Genomic DNA, 13,785 nt, shown 5'->3' with positions numbered 1-13,785 from the left:
AAATCTTAAATTCTGATATCAGAAGAACAACACTTTAAGGGGAGTTTTTAATTTATACAAAAAAATGAAAGAGTCCTTTTGACGACCAGGCATGATGAGGCTAATGAGTTAGTTTTTTCTCCAAATTTCAATACAGAGAATAGAGAGGAGGTTGATAGGTTTTAGAGCTACACTCAGCAACTAATACAACTACTGTCAAATCAATCAATCATAACTCTGTGAATGAAATCTAATAAATGTATTCAGTAATAATACAGTAAATCTAAAAACTGTATGGAGACATATGCATATATAATATACATATGTATACTGGATATTGACTCCTTATCATAGATATGGTTTACAAATATTTTTTCCCATTCTTAGGTGGTCATTTTACTCTTTTCATTGTTTCCTTTACTATGCAGAGGTATTTGAGCTTGATATAGTCTCACTGGTCTATTTTTGCTTTTGTCATCTGTGCTTTTGGTATCATATCCAAGAAATCATTGATAAATCCAATGTCATGAAATGTTTCCGCTACGTTTTCTTCTAGGAGTTTTATGATTTCTGGTCTTACATTTAAGTCTTTAATTCGTTTTTGATTAATTTTTATATGGTGTTAAAGTAGGGACCCAATTTTATACTTTAGTATGTTAGATATTGTTTTCCCAATGCCATCTGTTGAAGAGACTCAGATTTTTATAGTCTTCAGATTCTTGTCAAAGAGCAGTTGAGAATAAATGCAAGGGTTTATTTCTGAGCTCTCTATTCTCTTCCATTGTTCTATACATCTGTCTTTGTATCAAATACCATACTATTTTGATTACTATAGTTTTGTAATATGTATTGAAATCAGTAAGTTTGAGGCCTCTAGCTTTGTTTTTCTTTCTCAAGATTGTTTTGGTCACTTGGGGTTCTTGGAGATTCCACAAATTTTAGGAGTTTTCTCCCTATTTCTGCAAAAATCACCCCTGCGATTTTGATAAATATTGCATTAAATCTATAGATAGCTTTGGGTAGTATAGACATTTTAACAATATTAAGTTTGAAATCCTTGAATATTTGATGTGTTTCTGTTTATGTGACCCCTTTAATTAATTTCAGTAATGTGTTATAGTTTTCAATGTACAGATCTTTCATCTCTTTGGTTAAGTTTACTTGCAAGTATTTTATTCTTTTTGATGCTATCGCAAATGCAGTTGTTTTCTTAATTTCCTTTTCAGTTTGTTCTTTGTTAGCATGTAGAAACACAACTAATTTGGGGGTGTAGATTTTGTGTCCTGCAACACTGCTGAATTTATTACTTTGAACAGTGTGTGTGTGTGTGTGTGTGTGTAATCTTTAGGGTTTTCTACTTGTAAAATCATGTTGTCTGCAAACAGACATTAGTTTATTTCTTCCTTTCCAATTGGGATGCTTTTTATTTCTTTTTCTTCCCTAATTGCTCTGACTGGGAATTCCAGTACAATGTTACATAGAAGTGATGAGAGTAGACATCCTTGCGTTCTTCCTGATTTGCAGGAAAAAATTTCATTTATTCAACCTGAATATAATGTTAGCTGTGGGTTTTTCATATATGGCTTTTATTATTTTGAAGTAATTTTCTTCAATTCCTAGTTTGTTGAGTGTTTTTATCATGAAAGACTTGAATTTCCTCAGTGCTTTTTCTGCATCTGTTGAGATCATCATATACTTTTGCTATTCTTTCTGTTAATTTGTCATATTGATTGATTTTTCTATGTTAAAGCATCCATGCATTCCAGGACTAAATCCCACTTGGTCACGGTGTGTAACCTAATTTAATGTGCTTTTGCATTGAATTTGCTAGTATTTTTTTTCTGAGGATTTCTACATCAGTATTTATCAGGGATACTGGGCTGTTGTTTTCTTTTCTTGCAGTATCTTTGTTTGATTTTTATGTCAGGGAAATGCTGCCCTCATAAAATGAGTTTGGAAGTGCTCCTTTCTCTTCAATTTTCTAGAACAGTTTGAGGATTGGTATTAATTCTTCTTTAAACATTTGGTAGAATTCTCCAGGGAAGTCATCTGGTCCTGGGCCTTTCTTTGTTGGGAGGTTTTTGATTACTTATTTAATCTCTTTACTAGTTATAGGATCGTTCAGATATTTATTTATTTATGATTCAAACTTTGTGAATTGTATGTTTCTAGAAACGTATCCATTTCCTCCAGGTTATCCAATTTGTTGGATATAGGAGCTCTCTGTACATAGTGAGTCACTTTTCTCTTGAATTTTTCAAGCATCTCTCTTTAACTTTTGACAGTTTTATTATAATGTGTATTGGTGTGGAACTCTTTAGATTCACCTTAGTTGGAGTATTTTGAGCTTCTTGAATTTGGATGCCCATTTTCTTCCTTAGATTCAGAAAGTTTTCAGTCATTATTTTTCCAAATAAGCTTTCTGCCCTTTTCTTTCTTTTCCCTCTGGGATTCCTATCATGTGTATATTCATCTCCTGGATTTTTTTTTTTTTTTCACCACAAGTCCCTTAGGCTTTCTTTATTTTTTTGGCCTTTTTGATTCTCTTACTTGATAGCTTCAAATTACTTATCTTCAAGTTTGTTGATTCCTTCTTCTGTTTTATCAAGTCTGATATCAAATCCCTTTAGTGAATTATTAAATTCAGTTATAGTATTATTTAGCTCCAGAATTTCTGCTTTTTTTTCTTTTTCATAGTTTCTATTTCTTTATTGATATCCTCATTTTGTTCATACATTGTTTTCCAGATTGTGTTTAGTTGTCTATCTGTGTTTTCTTTTGTTTATTTAGCTCCTTTAAGATAATAATTTTGAAATTTTTATCAGGTAATTCATAGATTTCCTTTTCTTTAGGGTCAGTTTCTGGAGATTTATTTTGTTCCTTTGATTGGGCCATGTTTTCCTGTTTCTTCGTATGCCTTGTTACTTTTTGCTGAGATTTGGACATTTGAAAAAACAGCCACCTACCCCAACTTTAGGTACTAGCTTTGCATAGGGAAAGAAGTTCACAAATCAGCCTGGCTAAAGATTCTTGGGGTATTTCCAAACATTTCTGGGATGTGCCTTCTCTGTGTTTGTGCATGTAAATTTCCAGTTAAAGAGGTTTGCCAGTTTCTTTTTTAGGAGCTTATAATCTCTTGCTCCAGTTGGTGTCTGTCTGTGGTACTGCATGTTCTCTGGTGCTGAAACAAGCTGCTTAGCTTTGTTCTTAATGTTTTCCAGGGATTCAAAGTATACAATTCCCTGTCAGCTCTCCAAGTCAGGTGAGACAGAAACCAGTCCTTTGGGCAACTCCCAACTAAAAGCTGGAACATTGGATGCATGTTCCATGATTTCCCCCCAAGTCAGAAGTTATTAGTAAAGTGCTTTCTCTTGATTGCACTGAGTTGGGAAGGCTTAGGGGAAAAAAGTCTGTTACACATTAAATGCAATGTTTTTTCCTACTCCTTCTGATGCAGCTGTTCTTAGCTTTGCACTTGCCTGGGGTATTGTGACTTCTTAACTGGCTTCTGAAGGTTTCATAAAGGCTTTTTGGACCATACATTATTATTAAGTCTGTGTCTCTGTGGGGAAATGAAGTCTGGGGCTTCCTATTCTGTAATCCTGCTGACATCACTCCAGAATATGCATTGTTTTAAATAATATATAGATTACTAACAGAAAACTTATTCTGCATCATCACAAAAGAAAGTTTCTATAGATTTCAAAAAATCTGCAAATTGACTGAGTTCTCAGATATTACTATGAATATAGGCATATATAATAAATAAAATATATACAATATATAGTATATATTATATTATATATAATATATTATATTATATATGTAATATAATAATAATGATATTAAAATAAATAAATAAATAAAACAGAATGATAGAGTAAAAAATAGCTTACAAAATCTCAGTTTTCAAGAAATTAAAAAACATTCTACCAAATAACCTTTGGTATGCAGAGAAAAATTTTAAGGAAATTTGAAAATACTCAGAGCTAGATGAAAATGAAAGTGCTTCTTATCAAAATTTGTGGGATCATCTAAGGTAGTCATTAGGAAATACTTTTAGTATAAAAAAACACAATAATGTCTAAATGTAGGCCTGGTATGTGTCAACTCAAGTAGTTAGAAAATAACCACCTGATTAAAACCAGATACAGACCTAGGAAAGAAGTAGTAGAGAGAAGGGCAGAACTTAATGAAAATAAAATAATTTTAAAATGTGGACGAGAATCAATGTAATAAATCAGAGTCAATATAACAGGAAGGGAGATTCGATATAATTATTAAAAAACAGAGACAATTAGCTTAACATAAGCAATGTTGAAACTCTTACTGTTGTCACCAGAGCACTAGGAATAATGTGGTGAACCTGGGGTAGGACTCAGGCATTCTTTCTCCACAGCTTGCACTTCAAACACTATGCTGTATACTTTGATTTTAGTTTTGCCACTTACTAGCTTGTTAGCTACACAAGTTAATTTACCTGTGGCTCCATTTCCTCATCTGTAAAATGCTGTGTATGTGTGTGTGTGTGTGTGTGTGAGAAAGAGAGACAGAGAGAACGAGTTTTGATTTAATACACAAAAGCATTTATGACTAATCATCAAATACAGGTGCACAATAAATGTTGAGTCTTAGTTGTTTGGTCTGGTGAAAGAAATGATATTTTTCTAGTCAGACAAATGTGTTTGGACCTCAGGTTAGCTACCTATAAATTGTGCGATTTAGGCAAGTCTGGGAGACTTCCTTTTAAAATTCATAAAATGGCAATAATATTACCTACATCATAAAGTTGAGATAATGCTTAATAAGAAATTACAATTTCATAATCAAATTTAGTGACTTATCTGCTTTAATTTTCCTTTAAGAAACATTCCTAGCACTCATTGTATATAAATGTAATAAAATGTTTTTTCTAATAAGTCTTTGCTTTTTGGAGAGTGTGTAAATATTAACATTATAAAAACTAATGCTAGACAAGAAAAATAACTTACCCAGGAAGATAAATTCTTTAGCATGATTTGTTTCATTATGATTTGAGATGCTATTTCCTTCTACTTAGAAACATTACTCAAAAATAAAAATATAATATTATAACTAAAGCTGGATTATTAAAAAGAATAGAACAAGCCTAATTCAGAGTGTTGTTTGTGACATGATTTTCTGAAACATTAACTATAATAATATCAAATGTATTGAGTTGTTGTCCATAATCCAGTTATACAGGTAACAATCCATATATTTTGAAACTGAGTTTTGCTTGCAAATAAAATAAAAGTAAGGGAATAAAAATTGATGTACAGATTAGATAGAACTTTTCATATACTTTAAAAACACAAAAGGATTAGAAAAACAATTTGTTTATATGGCACAACTTCAGAATACAAAACATATAATACTCTGGATATTAGAGATTTCATTGATTCAATATTAAAAATGTCACTAAAGAAATCCTAACCAAGAGATTTCAGTTCTTTAAGAATTGAAACAGGGCTTCCCCAGTGGCGCAGTGGTTGAGAGTCTGCCTGCCGATGCAGGGGACACGGGTTCGTGCCCTGTTCCGGGGCCCGTGAGCCATGGCCGCTGGGCCTGCGCGTCCGGAGCCTGTGCTCCGCAACGGGAGAGGCCACAACAGTGAGAGGCCAGCGTACCGACAAAAAAAAAAAAAAGAATCGAAACAATAAGAGTAAAATGCTTGAGCTTGTTGTATAGGAACATATTTTAATTTTACCTGGGAATAGAGTATATAAGTTAAGAAGTGGTGAATTTTTTAGGGAAGAAGAAATTTACACAAATAAGTCTCTGTTTCTCTCTGGGGAACTCCATTTACCTGAATCAAACTGTCTTAAGGCATTCAGCTGTGGATGACTTTAATCATCCGAAATTCTCTGGGTGTATTATGTGGAAACCAGAGTAAAGCCTATTTTTCTTTTATGGCCCTGTATATTTAAATGATTTGAATGTGTAATTGGAGTTTCCATTTGTATTACTAGATAAGAGAAAGTCAGTAAACCATATACCTTAAGACAGTTAAGTATTTTATATTCCAAGTTCTGTACATTTAGTAAAACTAATTACACTAACCATATTGACTCAGTTTGAGTAATGAAATCTGTAGTAGAATGCACACTGCTTGTTTATATCTAGGTTAAAGTTTAGTACCTTGTAACCTGAAATTTATTTTAACCCAGAAAGCAATAGCAGAAATGTCTTGATCAATTTATCTTACTCCCAATGAATGATGGCTATGTTCCTCCTGAATTATAGAAACAAGTTAGCTGATTGTTCAAAAGTACAAAAAAACAACTTTTAGAGATGCTTTAGTGCATACTACTATTAGAAATTTATTACACAATTGTGGTAATTTTTTATAATCTTTTAAATTTTATTTCAAAAGACTTTCAAAATAAAATATCCATATTTCTGAAAAAAAATTGAAGCACAACTTCACCAAAAAACACATAACCCAGTAAAACAAGCCAGGGTTTCAGCTTCAAGGTCAGTGATTTTTCTACCTCATTATGATTTTGTTTGGGTCAAGCAATGTAGGTCTCCTTTAAAAGTCATCCTTCTCATTCATCATGAAAAAAAAAAAAAAAAATCCAAAACAACCAACCAAACCAAAACCCCTGCTAATCTTATTTGAGTAAAGTACTTACTCTTCATTTACACAGTTTCCAGTGGTTGTTGCACTTGTGAATATGCCATTTTTTTAAATCCCTACTCATAAATAAAGCAACAAATTTTCAGATCATACAATTTAAATACTCTTCTTTATTCAGCATTGTACTATAAGTCATGGTCATGTTTTCTACTTAGGCAATTGGTTTTCCTTAAGAAAAAGTATGACTTGTGAGAGTCATTACTGAAGTTATCATTTGTTCTTTTGTAGGAATTAACTTCTCAGATTACCCAGAGAGGAAGCATTGAATCCTGGATAGTCTTCAGAGGCAAGAAGAGGTGACTTCATAGCTTAAGTATGGCAAACACCAGCTCTGTGGCTTTGGCTGGTCACTTGACCAAGGAGTTTTAATCTCAGCATCTATAATATAATAAGGGAGAAAATTGTACCTACCCTCCAGGATTGTTTTAAGGATTGGATAAGCTATGTAAACTGCTATGTTTGATGCTCAATAAATGGCAGCTCTAATTAAATATTCACTTAAATTTTGTCTGTTTGCTAGAATTCAGGAGAGGTCCTGGACTTATAAGGATATGGACAAAAGTAATAACATGGGTCTGGGTGGAAGAAGTAGTTGACTTCTAAATGTACTCTTTCCAAGGAGGAGAAGACTGACTGAGGCAGACAGGAAACATGAAAAAAAAAAGTGTAGATTTAAGTTTTATCATAATCAGACTTGACACAGAGATAACCTTTGTCAATTGTGCTAAATTTCTATCACATATGCCTATCTGGGTTCCTGCTGAAATTCACAAAATCAAAGATTTTGCTAATCTCAACTCCAGATCCCAAAGTCTGCCTGACCAAGAAGCAAAAATAAACAAGCAAACACAAACCGGAAGCAATATCAAGTTGATGGAAATGAGTGAAAATATTTTTAGCAAGTGACCTTGTTGCTGTATGAGTTATACTTCAGAACATTGACCTTCAAGAAGATTTACACAAAGCGTCTCTTTTTCAGAATGTTTATTCTTGTAGGCGCACATTTTCATATTGCAGAACATTAACATTCAATTTCATTAGTTTATTACAAACCTGCTCATATAAACTTTTATAAACCTTCATAGTTTAGCAAAGTAATAAAATGTGACTGCTCATTCAAATAAGGACAGTTAGACAGCCTATATAAGACCTTTAATTATTTGGGAACCCATAATTAAACTTTTTTTCCCACTAATTAGAGTTACTAAGGGAAATTATATACCTCATCTCACCCTAAAAATGTAGAAAATAGATTACTAGACTGTTCATAATATATCTCAATAATTCCGTTTAAAATGTTTTTCTACTATAATTTAATGTAGTCAATTTAGTTATCATTTTTAGATGTTTCATAGTTAATGCACACATAGCTATAATGGAATTCTTAATTTTCTTCAGAAATGTAGTTTTAAAAATACCCTCTTTCTCTGTATGTATGTGTATATACATATGTGTATATATATACATATACTTGTAAATATATATATTCATAAAGTTAATAACCTAAGAATTTTTGGTCATCCAGACATATTTGAACAAGGTAATATGCTCCAGATGATTATATCATCTTCCTATTTGTTCTCTCAACATTTATTAGACATTAACTGTATGCCAAACAATGCATTAAGCAGTACATTATCATTTAACTCTCAAAAATCTATGATCTATGGTGTAGATGCCATTATAACTTTCACTTTATAGGTGTGGAAAGTGAAGCTGAGAGAGATCAAATGACTCACTGATGATTTTATAGCTAGTTATCATTGGTGCCCATGTAGCTTTCTTCTAGAGCCCATATTCCTAAACATTATCCTATGTACCCTCTCTGGCACTACTTCTACAGTATCCATCATACACACCTAGTGAACAGGGGGATGATGTGTGGTCCACCCAATAGCCACAATTGTACTGAGAATATATTTTCTCATGGAAATTAGTACTGTTACAGGCAATTAAGTTGCTAGGTGAACCACACAAACGCAAACTATATAGCTTGATGAACAGAAGGATGCCGAGCAAACATAGGTCAATAATAAGAGATTTTTCTTGAATTTGTTTTGTAAAGAATGTTTAATGATGTATTATATATTGAGAGTACACCAATATGTACCTAGTTTGAGAAGATATATAAGATAGGAAAAAATAAAATATAATACCTAGTTTGAGAAGATATATAAGATAGGAAAAATAAACATGGATTAAATTGTCAAAATATGATTTTGATCTTTTACATTTTTATAATAATGAAAAACAGTACTTTAAATAAATTAAAACAGTTATTTTATTAAGAACAAAACAAAATGTCAAAATATAACCAAACAAAAACAGATTATTGTCAAATAATCAATGTACTTTTAAATGATTATTAGATAAAATATGAATGTTAATTTATACCCAGATTTTGAATTTTATATATTCATGAATTAATAATTACACATTATGCCATACCTGTTTTTCACAGTTATGATGATTTTTTTCATAATCAACTGTATTTTTCTTACCTACATTAAAAAAATATATATAGAATATGGACACTAACTTTTTATTAACACCTATTAAAATTTCCAGAAATTCTTGACTGTCTAGCAGTAAAGAATGGAAAGTAAACAGATTAGATAAGTTAACACAAAGAAACATAAATTACTAAATCAAGAGCTACATAGAGTTTTGAGTTATCTAAGACTGAACCAACACTTATACACAATTGTCACTCTAAGGAAATATACTCTACTTCATTTCAAGCTCATTATCTGTAAAATAAGTTATTTTATAATACTTATTTTGCAGGTTTTTAGTATTATAGGAAGTCATATATACCATTTAGCAAAGTTTCAAGTAATATTAATTTCTCTAGGAATATTTATTTTTATTATTTATTTATAAAAGCCTGTCTAAGGTTGGAAACACCTTATTAACTGTGCATTGGGCATAAACCATAGAAATATTCAGCTAATTGCACATATGTAAAATCAGCATACTTATTAAATATAATTCTTAACACAGTAAATAAGAAATAAAAGCATTTCCTTTTGAGGTCACTTTATATTTTAAATTACGTATTTATAACAACTATATAAGATATTGAATGTGTGCAGATATAAGGAGTTGTGTGGAAGTATTGTGAGTTAATGCTTATAGGTCAAACTTTGATATTTCTTGAATATGTGAGAATATGTTTTACATGTATCGATATATCTGTAATCTACATAAGGATTTTAAAGCAACTTCTATGTTGTGAACACAAAAAGATCTTAAATGATTTCAGCAAAACACCATTGATAGGACTATGAGAACTGTTGCAACCATATTTTAATGTTCAGACATATAGAAACGACATACTTCAAGTATTTCATGCTGCCTCAGATTTTTACCTTCTATGATATTGTTCCCATCAGCATGCAAAATTTCCTAATTTTGACCATCTTAAATAAACAAAATCCCATAAGCAAACACCCTCTTGATCTCTTAATCCCCTCCAGTCATCTCCTTATATTTATTTTTCCCTTATAGCTAAGCTCCAAGATAATTACATTTATTGTATTTGAGTCACATTGATTATAACATGCAGTTAGTGTAAGTACAACTAAGAAAGGAAAAACTCTAATTAAGCTATGATCAAAGTTTTCATATCGCTTTGAATGTTTATTTTATACATATTGAAAGAGATTTTGAGTTTTATTGCATGTAACAGAAAATTTAAACAACTATGACAAAGTTCATGTATAAGCAGGCAATGACAGCTGCATCAGAACAGCTGCCTAGGTAGTAACAAGCATAAAATGGTATTAATTTTAATATATATTCCAATTTCAGAGATTTAAAATATGAAATAGTATGTCTTAGAAGTGATGAAATTTGGTAGGTGTTTATACTCTCTGTTTCTGTGCCCTGTCTTTCTATTCTCTCTTGAACCCTTTTTAGTTAGGCTTTCATCTATGCAACTCCATTTGAAAATCCTTTCATCAACTTCACCAGTTATCATGTAATGACAAATCCAATGAGAAATTTTTGGTTCTCATGTCATTTGTTCTATCAGCAATATTTGACACATGAGATTACTCCCTTCTTGAAATGTATTCTCTTGGCTTCTAGAATGCAGATTCCTTCCATTTCGCCAATCTCTCTTATTGTTCTTAGTTTTCTTTGGTAATCCTTTCTCTTCATCTCTACATATCTCAGCACCAGGGTTCAGTTCTTGGATGTCTTATCTGCACTCACATTTTTGGTGATCTAAAAGTGTTCTGGCTTTAAAAATATTAATTCTAACCAGCAATTTCCACATTTTTATTTTTCATTCAGGTCTCTTCTCCAGATTCCAGAATATCCAATTATATGTTATTTCCATGTCATAATAACATTTCAAAGTCAAAATAACCGTCATTCCTCTAAACCCAGCTTCTCCATATTTGTTCCCAAGTCAGGAAAGACCTGTTTTATGCTTACAGTAGCAGAGCTCAACAAAGCCTTCATTTCACACTTGACTTCTTTCTTCTGTACTCACAATCTAATGTGTAAGAAATTCTTATTCAATCTACTTAAAAATGTATTCAGTGTCTGATTATTTTTCAACACATTCACCACTACCACACTGGCTCAAGCTGCAGTCTTGAGCATACGTTTATCACATTAGCCACTAGCTGGTGTCTTTGTTGCCACTCTTGTTCCTGTGTAGTCTTCTATTAACACAAAAGCCAGAGTCATCTTTTGGACAGGAAGTCATATAATGCTGTTCATCTTACAACCCTCAAATGGCTTTCTATAGCATTCTGAAAAAAACACTAGAGTTGTCTCCAAGGTCCCTTACAATTGATGCAGCAACACCATCACGATGCATCTCCTGCCCAATTCACGCCATTGTGTATATCTCCTTGAATCTCATCAAACACATCAGATAAGTTCTGGCCTCTGGTCCTTAAAGCTAAGTTTCTTTCTGCCTGCAACACTCCTGCCCCAGGTATCCATATGGCTACACTTTCTCATCTCCTTTAAGTCTTTATTAAAGACCCAACTTCTCAGTGAAGAACTCTCTGACCACCCTATTTTAAAATGCAAACTGCCACCGAGATGGACTTTTCAAGTGTTCCTAACTTGCATTATTTTCCTCCATCGAATCTATCACTGTCTCAGGAACAAAGTATGCTATTTATTTCACAGGTATTTATTCCCATTGGATTGAGAGGGTCCTTTGAATTAACTAATTAATTAATTAATTAATTTTGGTCTCTTCTTTATTATAGTCTCCTAGTGCCAAGAAGAGTAATTGACCTATGGTAGAAGCTCAACAAATATTCTTTAAAAATGAATGAAATATTTTAGTATAAGCTTAGAAATTTTAGAAAAAGGTAGTCTTACTATTTAAAAACAATATAGTTCAAAGATCCCAGTAAAGAGAATAGATAGTAAGTAGAAACAATTTTATTACTCTGGAAGCATATATTTAACCTAAAGTTTATATCCAGACTAATTGGAGCTGGCATTTGGAATCATAGGCACCACTTTTGAGGTTCATCAATCAAAAGCAATGATAACTTGCATCTCATTTTCTTTACTTGAGTGCACCAAGATGACAGCAATTACTAGCAAACCAGTATATTAGGATAAATATATTTCCCTAATTTATTACTGGTACATAATTACCTGACACTGCAGAGTGCTAAATCATCCCAACTAATCAACACTTGGTCTCATTGTTTCTGATAAGCTATGATGCTGATTATATTGAAAATATATTTATTTGCTATTTATTAAAGCACGGTTTTAATATAGTTTTCGGGGGTACAACATTAAGTTAATTTTTAAAGGAGAACAATCCATTTAAAGTACACATGTAGAAGATACAAACAGTCAGAATCACTGCTTCATACGTTAAAAAACCAAAGTGGTGCAAGAAGAAAGGGAAAATAAGTCTTATTTAATCAGTACCATCACAGAGTATACTTTGGTAGAATAATGACATTGTTCATATTAATGAAATGTATCTTGATTTAGTAATTCAGAGTACAATTTTCTTAAGTAAATTCTACAAATGAAAATTTTCTATGAGTTGAGATTTAAAGTTAAATTCCTCTTTTCTTCTTGTTTATGGTTTCCTTTGCTGTGGAAAAGTTTTTAAGTTTCATTAGGTCCCATTTATTTATTTTTCCTTACATTTAGGTCTTTAATCCACTTTGAGTTTATTTTTGTGTATGGTGTTAGGGAGTGTTCTAATTTCATTCTTTTACATGCAGGCATCCAGTTTTCCCAGCACCACTTATTGAAGAGGCTGTCTTTTCTCCATTGTATATTCTTGCCTCCTTTATCAAAAATAAGGTGACCTTATGAGCGTGAGTTTATCTCTGGGCTTTCTATCCTGTTCCATTGATCTATATTTCTGGTTTTGTGCCAGTACCATACTGTCTTGATTACTGTAGCTTTGTAGTATAGTTTCAAGTCAGGGAACCTGATTCCTCCAGCTCCATTTTTCTTTCTCCAGATTGCTTTTGCTATTCGGGGTCTTTTGTGTTTCCATACAAATTGTGAAATTTTTTGTCCTAGTTCTGTGAAAAATGCCATTGGTAGTTTGATAGGGATTGCATTGAATCAGTAGATTGCTTTGGGTAGTAGAGTCATTTTCACAATGTTGATTCTTCCAGTCCAAGAACATGGTATATCTATCCATCTATTTCTATCATCTTTAATTTCTTTCATCAGTGTTTATAATCTTCTGCATACAGGTTTTTTGTCTCCTTAGGTAGGTTTATTCCTAGGTATTTTATTATGTCTGTTGCAATGGTAAATGGGACTGTTTTCTTAATTTCACTTTCTGATATTTCATCATTAGTGTAGAGGAATGCAAGAGATTTATATGCATTAATTTTGTATCTTGCTACTTTACCAAATTCACTGATTAGATCTAGTAGTTTTCTGGTAGCATCTTTAGGATTCTCTATGTATAGTACCATGTCATCTGCAAACAGTGACAGCTTTACTTCTTCTTTTCTGATTTGGATTCCTTTTATTTCTTTTTATTCTCTCCTTTTCTTTTATTTCTTTTCTTCTGTTACTAAACTTCCAAAACTATGTTGAATAAGAGTGGTGAGAGTGGGCAACCTTGTCTTGTTGCTGATCTTAGTGGGAATGGTTCCAGTCTTTCACCATTGAGGACG

This window comes from Physeter macrocephalus, chromosome 4 (genome assembly GCF_002837175.3).
Source record: "Physeter macrocephalus isolate SW-GA chromosome 4, ASM283717v5, whole genome shotgun sequence".
Lineage (NCBI taxonomy): Eukaryota > Metazoa > Chordata > Mammalia > Artiodactyla > Physeteridae > Physeter > Physeter macrocephalus.
This window is presented reverse-complemented; position numbering follows the sequence as displayed.